Raw genomic sequence first — 22,644 nt, forward strand, 5'->3', positions numbered from 1 at the left:
GGGAGCCACTTGAGCTTTTTCCTGAAAGAAGAAACATGGTCATATTTTCGAAGGCCGAAAATAAATCTAATACAGAAATTTTGAAGACGCTCAAGTTTATCAAGATGCTCGGCTGTTAAATCAGGAAAACATGCATCAGCGTAATCAAGTATGGGAAGGAGAAGGGATTGCGCTAGCGTAATTTTAGTAGGAATAGGTAAGAAGTTACGAAGCCGCCGGAGCGTAGCAGAAGCAGCATATATCCTACGGCTTAGTTCCTGGATATGGAAAGACCAAGATAAAGTTTGGTCAAGCAACACACCTAAATTTCTGACTACCGTTTTGTAAGGCAAAACAACGTCACCAATTTTAATGTTTGGCAAAATACCCCAGTCAATTTCCGAAATTAGGTAAGGACTACCAACTATGATAACATTGCTTTTAGCTGGGTTGATTTTCAGACCAAATTCGCTACACCAGTTAGTTATATTAGATAGTTCGAAATTAGAAGAATGTATTGCCTTAGGTAGGTCAGCAAGGGTGGACTATATGTATATATCTGTAAGTCGTCAGCATACATATGGTACAGAGACGTCAGCCGGGAACATAAGGAGTTAATGAAGATGGAGAAGATGAGAGTGATATCTATTTAAATAAACATAATTGTTGTTATCAATTATATCTAATGAAGAGAAAATGATGCTGATCTAATACTTGGTATTAATTTGGGTTGGCTTTGTTGCCAGTCCGTTAACTTGATCTTTATTAGATACTAGATTTCCGCCCGCGGCTTCGCCCGCGTTTTCAAAGGAAAACCCGCATAGTTCCTGTTCCCGTGGGATTTCCGGGATAAAACCTATCCTATGTGTTAATCCAAGTTACCCTCTATATGTGTGCTAAATTTCATTGTAATCGGTTCAGTAGTTTTTACGTGAAAGAGTAACAAACATCCATACATCCATACATCCATACATCCATACATCCTTACAAACTTTCGCCTTTATAATAGTATTGAGATGAGATAGATAACAACACAATATGTTGAATATCTCGAAAATTCTATGAATTTCAGATCCAATTCTACGGATTTTAGTGGAAAACAATTCCTTACAAAACTACTCCTTTTTGTACAACGCATGATAAAATATAAAGCTATGTATATACTTGTATAGGTTTTCTGCATTTATTTTTCTTCAATGAGAATTGATTTCTTGCATATTGCAACTAACAAGTGTACAGCTTGCTCAAGTTTCATGAAGTTTTAAATTCACTTACAAAAACCAACTCATCAACGTTGACAAGAGAGAATTTTAGTATAGTTGGTTCTTTGATATACTGTTTCTCTTCCTATTTCGGTTAGAGTCCGGGCTGTCTGGCTGGTCGCAGTGGTTGCTTTTATTAGAGCGCATCTTATCTTCACAGGAAAATATCGGTAATTTAAAGTCATTTATTAACGCGTAATTTTTAATCTTTTGCCTTTAGGTAAATGTAATTTCACTTATTTCGATGACATTTTAATTATTTTGAAATAAAAAATTGCGTATGGCACCTATTTAACAACGAAAAAAACGTTTTGCAATAAAAAAATTATGTCTGATGGATCTATCTAAAGGCAAAAGATTAAAAATTACGCGTTAATAAATGACTTTAAATTACGGATATATTCCTGTGCGCACTAATAAACGCAACCACTACCGCCAGCCAGACAGCTCGGACTCCCGAAATAGCAAGAGAAACAGTATATCAAAAATCCAACTATACTAAAATGACTTTTTTTAAAACGTTAATAGCTCCCGTACCATCAAGTCAACAACCTTTCCCCAAGTAACGAGCTAAAATATAAACAGAGGAAACATCATATTCTTGGAGTCTAATTAATTATTTTCTTTGTGAAGGGAACAATATACGGGATAATGAATGTCATTCTATCATTTTTTCCAAATTCATTGGGAAAATTCTATTCTTCCTGATTTGCTAATGGCAGCGGATTTTTACATTAATTCATTCTGACTTACCTATACTAATATTATAAAGAAGAAAGGTTTGTAATTATCTAATAATTATGTGTGTATGTATGGTTTTCACGAATAAACTACTGGACCAATTTCAATGAAATTTAGCACACATATAGAGGGTAACTTGGATTAACACATAGGCTAGGTTTTATCCCGGAAATCCAACGGGAACGGGAGATACGCAGGTTTTTCTTTGAAAACGCAGGTGAAGCCGTGGGCGGAAAGCTAGTCAAATATACTTTTTAAGCTATAATTTTGCTGTTGGCAACAGAGAGGTTTTGGAATGGAATTAAGTTGTTAGAGAGAACTTTATTACCTACACATATTTTATTGCAATATTTATTTCCATGTATGTATGTCACATAATAAAAAGATCGATTTGAGAAGTATGGAGCGACATCTCAACTTATTATACAGCAAGATTTTCTAGTGCAATTGTACTCGAATAGCATGAATTCTATCCTTGAATATAATTGAAATGTTGGTATGCTTAATCTATACTAATATTATAAAGCTGAAGAGTTTGTTTGTTTGTTTGTTTCTTTGTTTGAACGCGCTAATCTCGGGAACTACTGATCCGATTTGAAAAATTCTTTCGGTGTTAGATAGCCCATTTATCGAGGAAGGTTATAGGCTATATTTCATCACGCTACGGGCAACAGGAGTGGAGCCACGGGGGTGAAACCGCGCGGAGCAGCTAGTTAATAATATGCGTTTAAATTATTATAAAAAATATTTTTAAATAACTACTTTGATATAATATCATCCACAACTCCTCTTTACTAAAACTCATATCAATTTTGACTTGAAAACTGTATTCTTATCAAATTGTTAATTTGATTTTTTTAATTATTTAACTCTACTAATTATAATATTAAAATTTATTCTCAATTAATACTACCAAAATTATCAGATAAATTTAGATCATTTCCAATGAATCGATTTTGATAGTAAGCGTCGAACATGCTTGGCCACGAATTGTGGCAATCCCGAACTAAGTTTCCAAACCACCACATATTGTTTGCGAGATAATATAGCATATTGTATTGTGCATATCCCTTCCCTCATATCCCAGTTCTTCCTTTGTCCTATTCTTAAGTAGCTAACAAACTACAAAATATATACTAATAATATTTAGAGTTTGTTTGTTTGCTTCTTATCTCAGGAGCTACTGGACCGATAAAAAAAATCTTAGTCGTATAATATATGCCACGGGTGAAACCGGGCCGGACCGCTAGTCTTACATAAATAAATTACATGGTAATTGCCAAGATACTTAATATACACACAGGTTGAAAGAAAACATAAATTATAGAACGGTATGTTTACATGTGTGTGAAAGTTTGTGAATGTGTGCGTAAATGAAAATGACCACTACAAATTATTATATAAAGAACTATTCTTTTTATTTACAGGATTCCCAGCTTTTCAAGTGTTCCACTCCGGGGTTTCTTCGCAAATTAATCTCCAAACTGTAGTGCTGGAAAGGATCGGGGCCAACACGACACCGCTATAAAGATTAACATTCGAGCCGAGCCCAAAGTTGACTAAACAAGAAAATTGAATCTGCGATACAGCGCAGCGGTTATGAAATGTTCTGGTTTTACGTGGTTTTACGTTACTTGGCTTAGTTTTAAATATATCTTAATATATATAAATCTTGTGTCACAATGTTTGTCCTCAATGGACTCCTAAAGCACTTAACCGATTATAATAAAATTCGCACACCCTGTGCAGTTCGACCCAACTTGTGAGATAGGATAGTTTAAACATGTAGGTACCACGGGCGAAGCCGGGGCGGACCGCTAGTTTTGTTATATAGTGATGTTGACTTGAAATTATAATTGTATAAATTTCTTGCATTTTTTCAAATATATCTTAAATAAAGGTTAGCAAGCCATAGCTGCTCTTTTATTTCTAATGGCTGGCGTCCACTAGGCGGATCGGGCCGGGCCGCATCGCAACGCAAAAATACGCCGGCCTATGTTTTGTATGAAACATCGTCCATTAGCGACGGATCGGGCCGGGGCGGGCCGCAACGCATTGGCGGATATCGCTTCGCAGGCGGATTTCTGCCGGCGGTGCGCTGCGGCCCGGCCCGCCCCGACCCGTCTAGTGGACGCAGGCAGGCGGATGTGAGCGGCGAACGTCTGTTAAAGGCTTATTAGACCACCCAATTTTTAGGGACCCTAACCCTAACTAAGAGTGGTGTAATAAGACTTAGGGAGTTAGTGTCCCGATTTAGGGCGATCGGGTCTGCCCGATCTGCCTAGCTCCCTAAGCGCCCTGCAGATTGGGTGATGTAATAACGTTTAGGGCGGTTAGGGAGCTCAGTTGCCGCGCGACTGTTGCGTGGAGTGGCTGCTTTTGTATGTAAGGTGTCACCAAACTTCCCTACTACAGGTTTATATAACTTAAAAGGGAAGTTCCAAATGTTTGTGATCACACCGCCATGTTAACAAATAAATAAATTGTTTAAAAATCAATTGTTTATTTAATTGTTTTAAAACTCAACAAGTGTTCAAATTGTTCTGCACCTACTCTAATTAATTCATTAAAACTCCCGGTTCAAGCACGCTTAATATTTGCATATTTGAAAGCTTTTCACGTAACCGCAAATACTCTTTCACCCAGATCTTTCTCTTCTTTTTTTAATATTTGTTATTGCGTCAACGGTTGCCACTGCTACAGCAACTTTTTGAAGTTTCGATACTGACGGCGGCATAATGTAAAATGCAACAATACGTTTATCTCTCTAGACATTCGCGTATAAACTGAGTTAGGGCCCAATTCGCAGAGAAGTGTAATAAGCGCCACACTAACTAGGGAACACGCCCACCCTAGATGCAGGGCCCTTCATATCGGGTAGTGTAATAAGCCTTTTAGATAAAATCCGCCTAGGCGGTCTGCCGCGCCCCGTACAGGTGGACGCAGGAGCAAACAGCGCGTCCATTAGAGACGGCCCGTTGCGATGCGGCCCGGCCCGATCCGCCTGTAATGGACGCCTAGCATAATAGTAAAACTTTAAATCAAAAGTGAGACCTACTAAGAAAGATATTCATAATTTATTATTGTGTTTACACAATTAATTGAAATGCAATGCAACAAATAAATTAATATCACCTACCTTGTAATTATATATTTTCAGCCTGTGTTTTATCACTTTTTAGTTTTTCTACGCCATCATAACAGTACCTCTAACTAATAATATATTTCTATGTATCAAAATACATTAGTTAGTATCCTATATAATAGCCTACCAGATTAATTTGGCTACAGTCAATAAATTGAATATTCAATGGGCAGGACATCGGGCTTTGTAAAAGACTTGTATTGTACGTCATCGATACAAATACAATAACCAGTGGAGCCGGTAAGCCTCTTAGCGTACGGGCCACGATTAATGGGAGCGGCGCTCAGTGAAAGATTGTACACATGTACATATACAAACACATACACGCATGTGTACACACATATATTTTATGCACGCAGATATTTTATTTTACGATGGAAGACTTACAGAAATTATAGATTTTTTAACAGATTTTAAACGTGATTTATCTTAATTACCTAAATCTCGTGTCACAATGTTTGTCCTCAATGGACTCCTAAACCACTTAACCGATTATAATAAAATTCGCACACCATGTGCAGTTCGATCCAACTTGAGAGATAGGATAGTTTAAAAATGTAGGTACCACGGGCGAAGCCGGGGCGGACCGCTAGTTCATTATATTATTTTCCCGACGTTTCGAACACTTTACAGTCTCCCCGTGACCACACTCGCTGTAAAGTGTTCGAAACGTCGGGAAAATAATATAATGAATAAATCGCGTTTAAAATCCGTTAAAAAGCTTTAATTTCTAAATTTATAATACTCGCGTAAAATCAAACACTAGAAAATACAATGGAAGACTTGATACACACATTCACACACACCTTAGAGTATACATATATAGAGTATACCTAATATTATAATAGGTTACACACATGCACACTATTTTTACATATTTGTATGCTGATACATCCATGATCACGTCTGCTCTTTATTCTTAATTCTTATGAATAACGTATTCACACACCCACCCATACATGCATGTCACACACATACAATAACATTAAATAATAATCGTGATAAAAAAAGAAAACAACAACTTTCTAAAATAATGTATTTGAAAATTAACATATTAGCGATATTTTAGCTATTTAATTATTTAATTTTAATTTTGAGATTAGGAATTCCTATGAAAATTTCTAATATACCTATGTACTAAAATAAAAAAAAAACAGTACAGTCATAAACATAAAAATGACACGGCTGCAATTTAAAAGTGCTCTTAAAAATCTAAAAATAAAGCCAGTCAAGGTAAAAACTAAAGCAACCGTGAAGCTATATTACGAATTGGGTCAAGCTTAGATACTAAACCAAAACTGGTCTACAAGGTAGACACTAATACACAAATACTAAGAATACCCGTGTCACCTTATCTATACTAATATTATAAAGAGGAAAGGTTTGTGTGTATGTATGTATGTATGTATGTATGGTTTTCACGCATAAACTACTGGACCGATTTTGATGAAATTTGGCACAGATAATCTTTAGACCCTGAGAAAGAACATAGGCTACCTTTTATTGCGAAATATGTACCACGGGTGAAGCCGGGGCGGACCGCTAGTATAATATATTACTGTTAAATAAACTGTAAACCTATAATTGCCCAGCTTCGCTTGTTTTTGTACGTAGACATTTCTCTACTTATGTAGGTTACTAGTAGATATCAATGTTTTTTTCACATACTCAGAAATTTATTTTTTTTATTTTGAAACTTTGGATTTGTCTACTTTGGTTTAAAAATCGCTTTGAAAATCATGAAAAAGTACAAAACCGATTTTTTTGCCACCATATCAATCAATCAATTATATCATTACTATATAATTTTTCAATGACCATTTTTAGTGTTTGTTTTTCAGCGGCTACTTAAAATAATAAATATTCTATTGAATTTTAAAATATAACGTTTGTTATTGTTAGGTTGTTGTGAGGGCTGATTATTCAATCGTTGGTTAAAACTTATTCATCGAATAACGTATTAAACTACCATTTCAAAAATGTATTCTAAATGTCCGTATTTGACAGTTTACAGGTGACATTTTAAAATTTTCGTGTAGTACTTTATTGGATGGATAAATTTTAACCAAGGATTTAAAAATCGGCCCTTAGTTTATTGACACACATTTATTACACCAGTGTGAGCCAAGCCTGTTGTATCGAGCCCCCTGCCATTGACTGATAACAGATAACACACACAAACTGCCTCCAATAGCATAGACTACACTATAATATCAAATCCATTCCAATTCAAATGTGAATCATATTATTTGATGCATATATATAAAAAAAACTATATTAATACGAATTCGAAATAATAATCACACAAAATTATTTGATATCACTTTTTAAAACGAATTTTTTTCTGTGTTATCTAGTCAGTGCAGTTTTATTAAATATATATAACAAACTGTATTTACCGGGATTTTGAATGTACAATAAACTGCTATAAGTATTGCTTCTCTTTTTTAATTTAAAAACATGCATAATACTAAAATATTATGTCTAAATGCAGTCTTAATTTATCTATAGGTCAACACAACGCTCTACTTATTATTATTATTTTATTTTACTCGTCTTAAAGAGGATTCACATTTATAATCTTACTAAAATACCTCGTCAATTAATCCCAATTTTTTTCTAATAAATAAATTACTGGCACTTTTATTTCTTCTTTAATTTATAACACAGATTTTTGAAACTAAGAATGAATTTCCACGACAAAATGGCTTAAAACCCGATCACAGAATAATTTTATGACACAATACAGATTTACCTTACAATAACCAACTAAAGAATATGAAATACATTTTATAAAAGTAATACTTTAAACAGCTTAAAAGCGATTCTTTTGTAGCCCATGGCATTGTCGAGGACCACTCAACAAAATTGTAAGATATTTTATGAAAGGGCTTTATAAGATCAAAATTGTTATAAGATTTCTTTCTGAATTCGTATGGGTTTTCTGAGAAAATTGTTTAAATTTCATAAAAATCACTACGACGAAATTTTCACAATCGTAAGTCACTTGTGATGTGGATGGACCTTTTAAGATAGGTTTGTTCTAGAAAAAAAATATAGAAATAATATATTTAAAACGCTTTCATAAGATATGTATTGAACTCTTAAAAGCAACACAAATTATTTCTGCCTCGTAAATTATGTTTTCCTCTTGAGAAATTTGCTTGATGGTAGAAATTTTATAATGTGTATGACATGCGTTGATAAGCCATTATAAATATTACGTTATATCAAAATACATTTGTATTTGCATAGCCGAATACACATTGTCATCAAAGAACACAACAATCCTCTTCAACTAACGTATATCATGCTTCACTTCACTCAAAGAAAAGGACGAAGATTCAATACCGTACTCTTGAAACAATACATTCTTTTGAACAGCAGCCGTACGCTTAACATCAATAAAAAGCGAATAAATCCGACCCCCTTCGTAAATCTATATAAAAAGTTCACAACTCAAGGACAAATTCACTTTTCCTGTTGTCGGAGAGACTTGTGACGTAATGTTATTGCTTTTTAAACGCCCCAGAAGGCGTTATTCAGTCACAATTTTAGAGTTCCCCATAAAATATAATAATACGAGAAGCGCGCATATTGAGAATGGCATGATTTGGCACGTTCCGGTTGCGCTCGAACTCTGCTTATGCAGTTTGATGTAGTTCATATCAATTATATTATGTTATTGAATAGTGTTATAGCTAGAAAATTCATAGTTTGTCAAATTCATCGTTTTTAATTCCGTAATCCTTTCCCATTGGTACTATAATAGTATGATTAAACTGATATGCTTACGAATGTTTTCTTAAATATTTATTAGTAAGTAAATCATTATTTCTATAAAATTGTGAACCAAACAACATTAAATACGAATAATTGTTAACAAAATCATTTCACACTATCAATGACCTCATTATAATTTGCTGGTTCTTTTAACTAATCTTTTGAAGAACAGGTTTATAACAGAAATCTTAATCTTAATACTATTATAAAGGCGAAAGTTTGTATGGATGTATGGATGTGTGGATGTATGGATGTTTGTTACTCTTTCACGTAAAAACTACTGAACCGATTACAATGAAATTTAGCACACATATAGAGAGTAACTTGGATTAACACATAGGATAGGTTTTATCCCGGAAATCCCACGGGAACGGGAACTATGCGGGTTTTCCTTTGAAAACGCGGGCGAAGCCGCAGGCGGAAATCTAGTAAATCATAAATAAATAAATATGTAGTTTCATAATCAAACGAACGATTTACCAAACCATTGGATACATAGTTGAATTCCACCCAATACTGATGCTCTTCATCTGCCGCCATGACGCAATTTCCGTCTGATTTAGCTCATGCCTTTGACTTTCTTTTACATGAAATATAAATATGTTTCATAAAGTATTTATCTTACGAAGTCTAGCGTTCATAATAAGAAAACTTTTAGAAAATTACAGCCTAATTTCTCATTAAATCGTATACTACGTGATTTACGCAAACTTATAGTGTAATAAAAGATAATTCTGCATGAGTAAAGTTTACTGAAGGAATCTCCGTTTTTTTAAGTAATATATTAGACGTTATTTTTCATAAAGTGACCTTAATAAATCAGCGCACGAATATTCTTTTTCTTTTTTATAATATGTTTTGTACCTGTTCGTTCGTTTGTCCTTTTTTCGTAGATTTTTGCAGAGGTTTTGGCTTTACAATATATCTGTAAATGATTGTAGTAGTTGATAAGTTATATTTTTTTTTTGTTCTATATCTTTTTATCATTGAATATTTTATACGCAAAATTATGAATGAGTACTCGAATTTAGTAGTTACTTTTAGTAGATAATAGAGCATGTTACCCAAAAAAGATTTCAATTTATTGAATTTATTTTTTGATTATATTCAACTTTACATAAAATATCCTCACCAAGTTATTGTATTTAATACCAAAGTCGTATTTCACAGAGCCATTAAAATATATTTTCTTTCTTTATATAAAGCAGAGCAAAACGAATCGTTATCACGTAGACCATTATTCTTTTCAACGCTGCACTTTATTAAATTCAACAAAACCACAGCAAGACTAGATTTATGAAAATACGGTTAAAATTCACTAGGAATATGTTTTTGTAATACACTCTGTAAATGTTAAATTTTTCACAATTTGTGAAGAGGTCGTCGCTCTGATTTTTGAATGAATCAACTGCATTTATTTAATTGGAGTAGAGATATAACATGCCGTGATGGAGGCTCTATCTTTTTTATATGATAATATACCTAAGTATTTTCTTTAATATAAACATAGTAATAAATACATCAAAAAGCTAAGAACTTTTGAACCCTATTCAAAGATAAGTAACATTAAATCAGAAAAAATGTTACAAAAATGTATTTTTAAGTCTGTATACTTACGCATAATATTTCATCATTTACTTGAACATTACAATATTTTTTTAACAAAAACGAAACCGTCTTCTAATTGTCATGATTACATAACATTTATATTGGACCAGATGGAAGGCAAAAGCAAAAAAAATAAATAAAACAGTCTTCAAAAAAAGAAGAGACTATTTTTATCGCTAAACAAGTACAAGTATAATCTAAATTCTTCTTTGGGATTCGTGAGAATTAACCAAAGGGAATAAGTAAAAGCTACCTGACCTTAGTACAAAGTCGTTAAGTCGTAGCAATTAGATCGGCTACTACAAAAGGCTAGAAAGGGATTGAGTAATTTTGGATGTATTATTGGACAAAACATCTGGGTGATGTTAATATGGTATGAAGTTTACTTCATAAACGATATTGCAGTGATAAAAAAATATTGTCTCGGTTGATTATTAATTAGAGAGATATATAAATAGGGTGAGATTTGTGAAAGCTTGACTGACTGGCTTCTTCTTTCGTAGCGAAATAAATCTTTTTTATTTCTAGTTCAAAAGTATGAAGTCAAATACAAAACTACATTTATTTCTAAATCGATCCTATACTTAGGTAGGTAGAATATACAAATGAAAAAAAGCATTGAGCTAATTTTATTATATTTTAACGTACATGTAGGTTTGTAGGTACTTTTTTCTGATAACTTCTATATATTTTATTATTTTTATTGTTGTATGTATGCGTATGTGTGTTTTACGTATACATATATCATCGACCACTAATAAGAATGAAATATTTTTATATTAGTCTTTCTTCAACCCAAAAAAATACGAATTCCATATTTTTAGCCAGGCAAGGTTGCATGACTGAATTAAATCCAGACGAAACAAAAAGCAAACGGCAAACTTAAAAGCATCATAGGAAAGGAATGTATGTTACAGCTACGGTTTAATTGCGTTGGTGTCGGTCCAAGAGCCGGGGACGTAGATAGCCTAGATCTAGATTAGCCTGTAGCCTATCTAATTGTTTGTGATATATACCAGTAAATGTGGTGGTAATTTTTCTTCCTTAATTGTTTTTACATTATTATTACTTAGATCGATGAAAAATAATAAAAACAACGTAGATTACGAGAACCCACACAGAATCAATGGTTTCAATCTTTTTCAATGACCAGTTTTTTTATAGATAAATTAGGTAAATCTTTATAATAAAAAAATGCTATGATTTCTATGTGAACCGCACCGCATCCACGGTAAATACAAATATTTACTTTACATAAATTTATGTTAAATAGGTTTCCGAATCGGTGGTACCTAAATGTTAAAAATACTCATGTAATGACGATTCGAAAGCGCTACTAAATAGTAGTGTAATTGAATAAATGAATGTTTGAGTTTGAGTTTGAGTTTGAGTGACCGATATAAGGACACGAGAAACATACAAAATATCAATTTATGGGCAGTCTTTGGAAAAGGTCTTTTCACGAAAAAGCTTGTGTATATTCGGTAGGTATGAGAATACGTCCTTTTCTTATATGATATTGGTGTCCTGACAGAACAACGTTTGCCGAGTAAGATAGAATTTAATTGTATTTAAATTTCTCAAAATCGATCTAGTACTAAGCATCAATGTATGCATTTAGATCTGACCGCTAAACGAGCAGTTAGCAGCGCACGAAGTACATTGCCGTGCGTCCGAATTATATTTATGGTGACACCGTACGAATTGCACAAGTGACTATATACAACGCTTCGTTACCATGGACGGATAATAGTTGATTAAGTGCGAGATAGTCTACGTGCGTCACAATTTGGTTGGATTATATCTCTAATTTCTGGGAAAATTTAAATGTACAATAAGAAATTTAGCGTTAAGACGATACACAAAAAAAAATCCACTGCTTGGCGGGCGGAGTCTAATAGCTCGCTATCGCGAACGCGGGTGTGCGCGAAGTCATTCTTGCATACTCGCCGCGCTGCCGCTGGCCGACTCGGGACAAACATGTATGGAGTCGTCATACAGTTATAATATTGTTATACATATATTTAATTGTTGATTTATTGGTTTTATTTTCTTGCTTATAAACACAAAATTATCTTCTTTTTAACAACTACTTAGACATTATTAATAATTATTATTTCGTAATGTTTACTTTATTACAAAATAATACAGGTTATAAATAATCTTTAAAATAACAAAAAATATTGTTACTCTGAAAAAATGAAATGGAACCTAATTACGCGGACTACTGAATTGATTTAGATAGAATTTGATGCTGACGTAGATATAACATCATGCCCAGAAATGAAAGGTACTATTTCTGAAAGAAGTTATAAACCCTAATTCTTCTCAGTCAAAGTCAAGAGTGGAAGATATCGCTAATACAGTAAAACTGATGCGAAACTTTGGATGTTAATTTGTATATTTTTTTGTTAGTTGTTACTTAATCACGTCAAGACTACATTACCAATTTTGATAAAATATAGCTAATTGCCTGGATTTACACATAGGATACTTTTTATCCGAACTGAACACTTCTGTGGGATAAAACAGGATTCACGATATAACCTAATTCCACGCGGGCAAAGCCGCGGTCGGAATGATATTTTTTTAAATAAAAAAATTGTTTAAAAAAAACACAAAATATATTGACGCATGTATTTATTTTTTGCACTCTATTATAATTGTAATTATTCATTACAAATAATCAAAATAAAATAGCCAGAACAAAGTTAGGCCCTGGTAGGATAGGTAGGCAGGTACAGCAATGTGAGACGAACACTGGCTTATTTATACCAATAATAATGTATTATAAACATTAAATTAAGTTTACTTTCTAACAACAAAAATACATAATATTAGCTAATGTGAAAACGAGTCAACCAATCATCCCACAACAATGAAATGTGCACACAAATATTCATCCAAATCGGTTCATGTGATTAGGAGGAGTGACTGCAGCGCCATCCTCCGGGCCCAATTGTGTTTCCAGATCACCCAGGAACTCAATTTAATATACTTACACAAAATTTTTCGAAAAGAAAACTCACATTACTATGTAAATATGAATATAAACCGGTTTTAGTACTAAGCAATTTCCCGCACAGGTGTAGTAAGTATAAATGAAATAAATATCAACATCAAATTCTTTATACAATATACTTATCTACCACCTACTAAGAAATTCTTGAAATTTTTTCGTATTTTTTTAAAATATAATACTACTCCAACGAGCTCCTGTTCCATAATTCCATATTACGTCCACCATACTTCCACTAAGTTCACCATGATTTTTTATTTCTTTGCACTTTGTTGCTTTTTGCTAAAAATGGAATCATGCGATAAAACCAGTAGAGCGTTGATAACATACATTTTTGACTGAATAAAGGTACTTACGAAGGAGTGGGTTCACATTGTGAACAATCAGTGGGTTTATTTTCCTTCTGGATTCCGGATTTCTGAAAAGATTATTTATGCTATAAATGAAAAAATCTTACACATTCGTTATGTACTTAAAACAGGGGTACATATCAAACATCGTCTATAATACAATTATCATCAAATTTAAAATAAAACCAACTTACTTCATTAATTTGTTCCAATTGTAAGCATTCTTTTTCCTCCAACCTTTATGTTTCTTCTTCTTATTTTCTTTATTGTCCCCATTTGTCTCATTTTGTCTTATCGTGTTGTCACCCTTTTTTACGATTGCGCAAGCGACACAAGTTCCCCGTGTGACGGCCGTAGCGGGAATGACTCGTGCAGCGATCGGGGTAGGAAGGTACAGGGCGGCTCTCGCTATATTGGCTGGTCGCGCGCTAATTTCAAGTATTCCTTGTTTATTTCAAAACTATCGCATATTTCAAAATTCTAACACGGTAGACGTATAGGTTGTATATTTTATAGTTAATATCCAAAAAGTCGTAACTTTACGTTTGTTATTTTGAAGATGCCAGAGATTAAAAAAAAATAACAATGAGAACTTTGTATTTTTTTTCTATCGAGAAAATATCATGGAATCATGTTTCTAAAACGGTAGACGTATTGTGTTACTATTGAACTTTCTTGTCAAGAATTTTCATCACGACAACTTTAATAATATAAAAATTACGAAGGTTTAAAAAGGGCCGTAAATGTTAGAAAAATTAATTCATCACCTTAATCAGCATCGGAGTCCAACCCCCTCTAAAAAACAGTGTATTATACCACCAATTAATTGTATCAATTCACTAATATTTCAGCTTTTTACACATTTAGGGCTGATTTTTCAATCCTTGGTTAAAACGTATTTGTTGAATAACGTATTAAACTACCATTTCAAAAAGGTATCCTATAATTGCCCGTATTTGACAGTTTACAGATGACATTTAAATATTATCGTGTAATACTTTATTGGGTGGATAAGTTTTAACCAAAGATTGAAAAATCGGCCCTAAAGTAGGTAATCAGTTGCAAATTATCACTGCAATTATTAAAAACTATAAATGTATACAACTAAGGTATACAACAATCAAATGAAGATTTCCACTACATCATCGCTGTGTCTTATTAAATCTTTTGTATGATACCTCTGAGATAAGTATGACTATAGGTAATACACAAAACACTGCACATAAACAGCAAGTAACACTAAGAATCGATAACGCTCAATAAAAACCGCTCTTAATCAAACAGCATTTCGAAATATCCATTTGAACAAGTACTAGGCGATGTTAACATCAGAATTCGGCTTCCGATACTGTTCACTGAACATTGTGAACGTTCTAGAATGTTCCATCTGCATCTATACTACATGAAGCGTGCCCTTCCGAGTGTAACTATATAACTGCGAAGAGTATTTTCAAATGATCGACAAATAAATAAATGAAATAACTAAAAGGTTATGGACAGAATTAATAAAGTTGTAAAGATGTTTACTCAAGCAATTTAAAACCTCCAAAAGTTCTTACTTAATTTTTTACACCTTAGAACTCAAACTCTGTTTTATTTATTCAATTTGACTTCTTTTAGAAGCACTTTCGAATCGTCATTACAAAAATTTTTAACATACCAACGATTCAGAAAGCAGTATCTATGGAGAAGAACGCCACGGACACCAATTAAGATATGTCCTCTAATTTAAATAACAAATTAAAAACTTAATATGAGCAATATCATCGCAAAGTCACGGATATTTCGCATGAATTTCTGTATATTTTAGCGCAGCATCCTCAACATAAAAGGTTAGGAAAATGATTCGTCTGAATGCATTTTAAGTGGCGTACATTGCCAATTATAAAGCTTCCTATCACACCGAATTGTAAGGCGCTTGCAAACATTTTGTCTGTATGTAAAACACTATTAAAATTAAATGGAAGTTTAAATTTCTCGATCGATTTACATAGAATTAAATTCGCGATCTTTGACATTAACGTAATTATTTATATACGATTTTCCCAAAAAACGAAGGAAGTTTTCAGGTTAGTAGCGTAATTTGACACAAAATATAGGTTTTTAATAAATAATTTTCTTTGTCATTCATCAAGAAGGAAAATATAAAATTTCTCGAAAATATATTTTACTTCATAATATATATAACCAACTTTATATTCACCGAATTATCCTAAACACAGTAAAAACTATAATGTCGTATTAAATAAGCATCTCCAAAGTTGCACTAACTTCGCAGTGACGGTGTAAGGCGCGAACTAAGTGCATAACTTAATTTCTGAGAGTCTAGGTAATTTTATAGCGAAGCGTCTAATGTAAAAATAAAAGCTGCGACGCGTCGAATGAACGAAGTGTATAGATGTGCCTTTAAATTTGCTGTTCACAAATTTCTCAAACATTCTGTGCTGCTATTTGTGTGTTTGAACATGAGTACCTACGTATTATAATCTGAGCAAAAATTACAAAAGTTACATAGGTAATACGAACTTTACGATGTTAAATTCTAGTCTTTATTCACAAACGTATATTATTTCACTACCTATTGGTGTACCTTTTTATTGGCGTATCTTAGTATCTATTCATTTCAAAAATTGTATCACTAGCTATAACGTACCTTATTGCAAATAAATAAATAAATAATATAGTGCTTCATTAAAAAAATCTAAACTATAAAATTCAGTTCCATCAAGAGCACTATCAACAACACTACAAAGTTTCAATTATGATAATAATAAACTATAATAATGAAAGAACAAAACATTCGTTACTACAATTCCTGAGATAAAAACGCGACATTTATCAAGTCTCCAAACTAAATAAGAATTATCAAAACGTAGGGAAAACACCACGAATTCTGACGACAACTAAGCTAACTATTAGATGTAAAAGTTTTATCTTTATGCCTTCAACGGTACCCGACGGAGCTATAAGTTTGTTCCCGACTTCCTTTTACTAACTGTACTAAATTTTTTCCTCCTTGCTAACTCGTAAGACACTTTTTGTAAGGTATTCGTGGTAAAGGAGAAAAGTTTTTTTTATTGTAATGTAAAATTCATCGCCTCTGAATTTGGAACTTTGTGAAATCTTCCCTTAATTAAATTAGTTTTTTTCGCTAATCTACGACTTGATTCTCGTTAAACGCGGGTTAAGATAATTTACATTTAATCTAGACTTTGCTTAGCGATTCCGTTTGCCAAATTTTAATATGAATAAAACCTTCACTATATTTATTTAAAGTGGGTATTTTACAATTTAGATTGTTCTCTTATTGAAAAAATAAATCTGTGCATAATTAAGTTTAATCGTATCCCAAATGGACCTTATCTTACAACCTTACAAGTGTAAAGTTCAGTTTAACTTCTATGTTCACAAGTAAGTATATCTATAGTCCAAAATTCATCAGAATTCGGTGATCTAGGTGTGAAAGTCAGACAGAGTTACTCAATCATATAAGACATTATTAGGGATAGTGCCTACATCAAGTTTCCATGTTCAAATTTTTATCAATAGCTGTCTTTTATCGTTTCTCTACCATTCAATACAACGCAATATCTACTATATTTTTAGTTTCTTCCCCGCAATATCTTTAATAGAAGCTTTATCAAAACGCCGTAGAGCCAATATTGAAATTAGCGATTCAATATGTAACGTTCTCGACTTGCTACGAGCTACCGGTGCTACGTGCCTGCGTCCGTAGAATCACGTTCGCCGTGTTTGCTCGTAGCACATTTGACTGCCGATTGTGGCTACGCGGTGTGCGGTTTGATTTTGAACTTATAGAGCCATTTTTACGTAGTTTTTCAGGGCTTGAACTGATAACCTGTCTCTTTAACAGCTTTTGATTGCTACGGCCATGCTTCGGCGCAACATTTTATACCAAGCTTTCAGCCTAGTTCAAAATGTTTGTGCGGGTGTTTGTACTCATCAATATTAGCCTATTTTTATTATCATAGCAATAACACACGCCTAATTGTTTTCTAGTTTATTTATGGATGCGCTCGTCTAATTCGTTACGATCAGCTTATCACATCTAAATAAATAAGAGGCTATGCTAAATAAAATTGTATCTTTGATAATAACGTATGTACTGAAGATATTGTTACATTTTCATTGCAATAAATATTTGTATTTCAGTTAGCATTTTTAGTGGCCCCGTTCTCAATACTACACGGTTCAGAGACATCGTTTCTTACGATTCTGAATTCTAAAATGTGTTTGAACTGCATCATGTGAACTAGATCCTAGGTTAGGAACCTAGCATCTCGTTCAGCATAGGGGTTAGATTTGGACAGATATGTATATATTTTTATTTTATTTAGTAGCTTTACCCGCGGGTTCTATTGTATCAATTTTTTATTTGATGCGAATATTTCTTTATCTTCTTTTTCTACATAAAATTTTGTCATTTGTTTAAATTTCATTTGTATCTCAATTATATAAAACAGATAAACGAACAGTGTTATTCTGTCACAGATTTCATATTGCGACTACATCGTCCAATTATCACATAACTTTTGTTTTTATTCTTTAAACGAAAAATATCATAATCATTATGAGAATGGTTTTCGGAAGAGGAAAAAAGGAACACGCTTGACCTCTTGTAAAAAAATAACGATCTAGTGTAAAAAAAAAGACGAAACAATAGTAGTGTATAAAAATAAATGAGTTCGACTTCCCTCTCACAAGTTTTTGTGCGAGTTCATCGGAAGATCTTTAGAATGGCATTGGTACGGTCAGCAAAATCTATTATTTAAGAAAGTTCGGATTGCTACAGTTATGTTAATTATTCAGTCATTTTTGAAGAAATTAAAATCGCAAAAATGATAGAGTTAGAGAGGGATAAAAAATTGTTAAAAAAACTGAGAAACGTTCAATATTATCAATTTATTAATTACTAGCAATGCCCTGCGGTTTCACCCGCATAGATAGCGATATCGTTACAGTGAAAAGTCTACTATATATTTCGGACTATAGGTTTAATTTTTAATCACATGAAAATCACCTTTACCCCGTCCCGTGGGGCCGTGGGTTATGTCGGATTCCTACCGACCAAAACCCCACTGTGTTCCGTCAAGACGCATATTGGTAGAATTCCTCCGTGACCCCCGCACTACGGCCTGCTCGAACAGTATACCTACTATTTTCTGTAGATTGACACTTTTAAAAATTCGTTATATCTTTTGAATGGAATATCCAATTCTTTTCATTTAAAAAGTATTTTGCTGGTATTGAAACAGTCTATAATAAAACATCATTTAATGGGATAAGGATTAATATATGTGTATGGATAACATGGTTTGATTACTGTCGGCACTTTTATTTACTTTGAAAACGTAAAAAAGTTGTTGTAGTAACATAACTACTGAAGATGGACATATGGTATCGCGGACTTTCTTGTAGATATTGATCCATTCTATAATACCGTAGAACATTTTTTTGTTCTATCTTCAATAGATTCCGCAGCGCACGCGATGACAGAAGTTTTATTGAGGATTTTTTTACACCTTGGGTTACATTATTGCATTTTTGGTAAGGATCTCTAATTTTTTTGAAAATGCAATATAGCCTATGTTGCTCAGTAAAGATGCAGCTTTCTAATGGTGAAAGAATTTTTGAAATCGGTCCAGTAGTTTTTGCGTGAAAACCATACATACATACATACATACTTACATACATACTTACAAACTTTTCCTCTTTATAATATTAGTATAGAAAAGAATACAGATAATTATTATCAATATTGCGATTGTAAAAAAAAAATGTATGTATACAGCTGCATCAAATCTATTGAGACGTTTATAAACTTACAGACATAATTTTAGGTTTTATCACCTTGTTTGCTAGAGAGCCAGAGGCTTCATCCGCTCTATCTAAAACTTAACAAATAATATAAAACCTTCCTCTCCCCTTGCACATTAAAATCCGTTGCGTAGCTCTACATAATATTATGTAACTATACTTTGCGGCGATTATGTTTTATACTATGTAGTGATGTGTTTGCTGACGCTACCCCATCCGGTTCTGCAAGTGGTCGGCGCCAGATCGACGCCGCTCTCTTCATAACTTTTACTGTCAACTCGATTACTGTTACACGTCACAGCTTCGTCTATTGGTGACGTGTTTATGGACTATGATGTTTGGAATTCTCTTTTTTTTTTGGTGATTATTCGCAAAAGTGTGTGTATGCTTAGAATGGTGTTTTAATTTGAAATAACGTTAAAATAATTACTTGTAACGTCAAATTCCATGATGTTTAAAACATATTTTAATAATATATTAAAAAAAAGTTAAATGTTTTCCGTAGCACTGAATATTGAATTTTCAACTTAAAGAATTTTTTGAAAAAAAAACTTAATTACAACATTGTGAACATACCTTCTCTAAATTATTTTATTGCCTTTAAAAAAGTACAAAAGCGGAAACACCGCTAAGAAATAAAATATCGTTTAACCATAAACAATTATCGCAGAACAAATGAAATAAAACTCACAACTATATATTGCAAAATACATGATTATATTGGTAAGACGGAACGAAGTTTCCGACCCCGGCGAAGTCAGTTTTCGATGAATTTTGATGAATTGTCCAAATTCCGGCGTTCAATCGAACTTCGCTCATTTGGCTGTAAGAAAACATAACTTTTCCACTCAAATCGTAAAATTTCGTCAGCTAATAGCTAATTATCTAAACCCTTGTTTTTGTTAAACATTGTGAAGCGGAAAATATTTATACTTCATCGAGATTTTTGTTATTCTTTGCAAAGTTCTTGAATCGTCATTTTTATGTGTCAAAACAGACTAGGTTAAATTAGAGAGGATTTGCAGAAGATTTATTACAAATAAAATAAGCGTCGCACTATGGCGTCGCATTATCACTTCATCTTTATTTTATAGTCCTTATATATGTATAGGTACTGTGTATTACTCATACGTAAGTGTGTAATTGTAGAAATAGATATATATTGTTTTTATTGAACGCTAAAAATAAATGATAATTAATATGGAATTATGAATGTAATATAAATTACCAATTGCATTTTTTTTTTGTCAATAAATTATTTTTCATTCTACCTATTGCACGCCTCATAAGCGAAGCGTTGAGGTGGTTACTACTGTCACTTCGCGCAAAACATCTGATTTTTCAAACTTAAAATGTCTTTATGTATCATACATTGCACATGTAAGATAATACATACACACACATATTAAGAAAAAACACTATTTTTAACGTTCATGATATTTTTGATGTCATTTTTGTTATTTAAACTAGTTAAAAAACAGTTTAAAAAAGTTCTGTCTTGGACGTCCGTGTGTCTGTATGTGCGGATCCTTTTTCTTGTTAACACGATAGCGACCGAAATACTTTACTAATCGAGTCTTTTTTTTTCTCTTACGCTTGAGTATGCTCAGGAATAGAACCCTTTCATTTTTCAGGGTCTGATTCGATGTGGTTTAATTGTTATTAAATAAACAAAAATAATAATTAATAAATATTTATTAAAAAAAATTATGAGGCGTGCACTTTTGGATTTTCCAAATTATTTGTTATTTACACTCTTTATTTGATAAAATCAGTTCAATTTATCCAATAATAAATAGAGCTTTGACGACGAACGACTACTTTTTGTGTCAAAAGAAAAACTTACAGGAAATAGGAAATAGAAATTTGTATTCGGAAAGATAGACGCGCAGAAATATGCAATCAAGCGAAATACAGATGTAAATCAAATAAATATTTTGCTTTATAAAGTCTCAAAGTAAACAAATAAAGTCGACAATTCTTTCATCTCTATGTCCATATTCTTCTTTACCGTATGACTACATAAAACTTAACTTTGCTACCTATGTTTCAACCAACTTCAAAAAAAGAGACAAGATTCTTAATTATTCGACTGTGTGTCTTTTTATGGGCTTGTGACCTCAGAACTTTTGAATGGATGAACAGATTTTCATGATTCTTTTTGTTTTTGAAAGCTAATGTCTTCGGATTGGTTACGATTTACATTCGTCAACTTCTCACAATTTTAAGGCGATTTAGTTTTTACTTATAAAAATATATTAGTAATGTTTCCTAACATGTTTCCTTAAAAAATATTTTAGTAATGTCAAGTTCTTACAATTTGGAGGTGGTTAAGTATTGAACTAAAAAGTAATTTTTAGATATGTTTCTTTACACTTAACTTCAAGTTCAAAATGCTATTTCTTTGCACTAAATCGATCAAATACTCATTGACAATAGTCACAATATCTTTCCATCATAATACCAAGACTGCACTTAAAGTTAAAAGAAATCAGTTCGCTAAAAGCACTCTGTGATCGCGAAACGAGTGATTTTATTCTGAAACGTAACGACGGTAATGTGATTCATTGTTCGAATACTTTGTTAAATATATGGATTACATGAATATTGGATACATGTAATCCATATATATAATAAACATATGGATTACATATTTATTCATGAGATGGTAAATATCGGGTTTTAATGTGTGTCTCTAGATTTGAACTAGAATACGCTGTAAGTTTTTATAGTAAAACCTACTATACATTTTAATATAATATAAAAGTCCTATGTCCTTCTCTGTATTCCTCCGGTACCATTGCCAGAAAAAAAAACGATATAGTTTATTTGTTAATATTTTTGTTACACGCCCGTGTAATAACATAGCATTTTATTTATCTATCCCCATGTACTTTAGCGTCATTTATCTATTTAATT

At 32.6% G+C, this 22,644-nt stretch overlaps 1 long non-coding RNA gene across 1 annotated transcript; it reads right to left on the minus strand.

The window, feature by feature from the left end:
* Positions 1-13,141: 13,141 nt before the first annotated feature.
* On the minus strand, positions 13,142-14,636 carry LOC149908647 (uncharacterized). The gene is made up of 3 exons (XR_016456766.1): positions 14,082-14,636; positions 13,894-13,955; positions 13,142-13,819 (listed from the first exon to the last, which is right to left on the minus strand). It is a non-coding gene; the product is annotated as an uncharacterized LOC149908647 (long non-coding RNA).
* Between the last annotated feature and the right edge of the window lie 8,008 nt (positions 14,637-22,644).

This window comes from Colias eurytheme, chromosome 5 (assembly GCF_061535395.1).
Source record: "Colias eurytheme isolate Ceu_HAF_F1 chromosome 5, ilColEury1 Martin Lab GWU primary, whole genome shotgun sequence".
Taxonomy (NCBI): domain Eukaryota; kingdom Metazoa; phylum Arthropoda; class Insecta; order Lepidoptera; family Pieridae; genus Colias; species Colias eurytheme.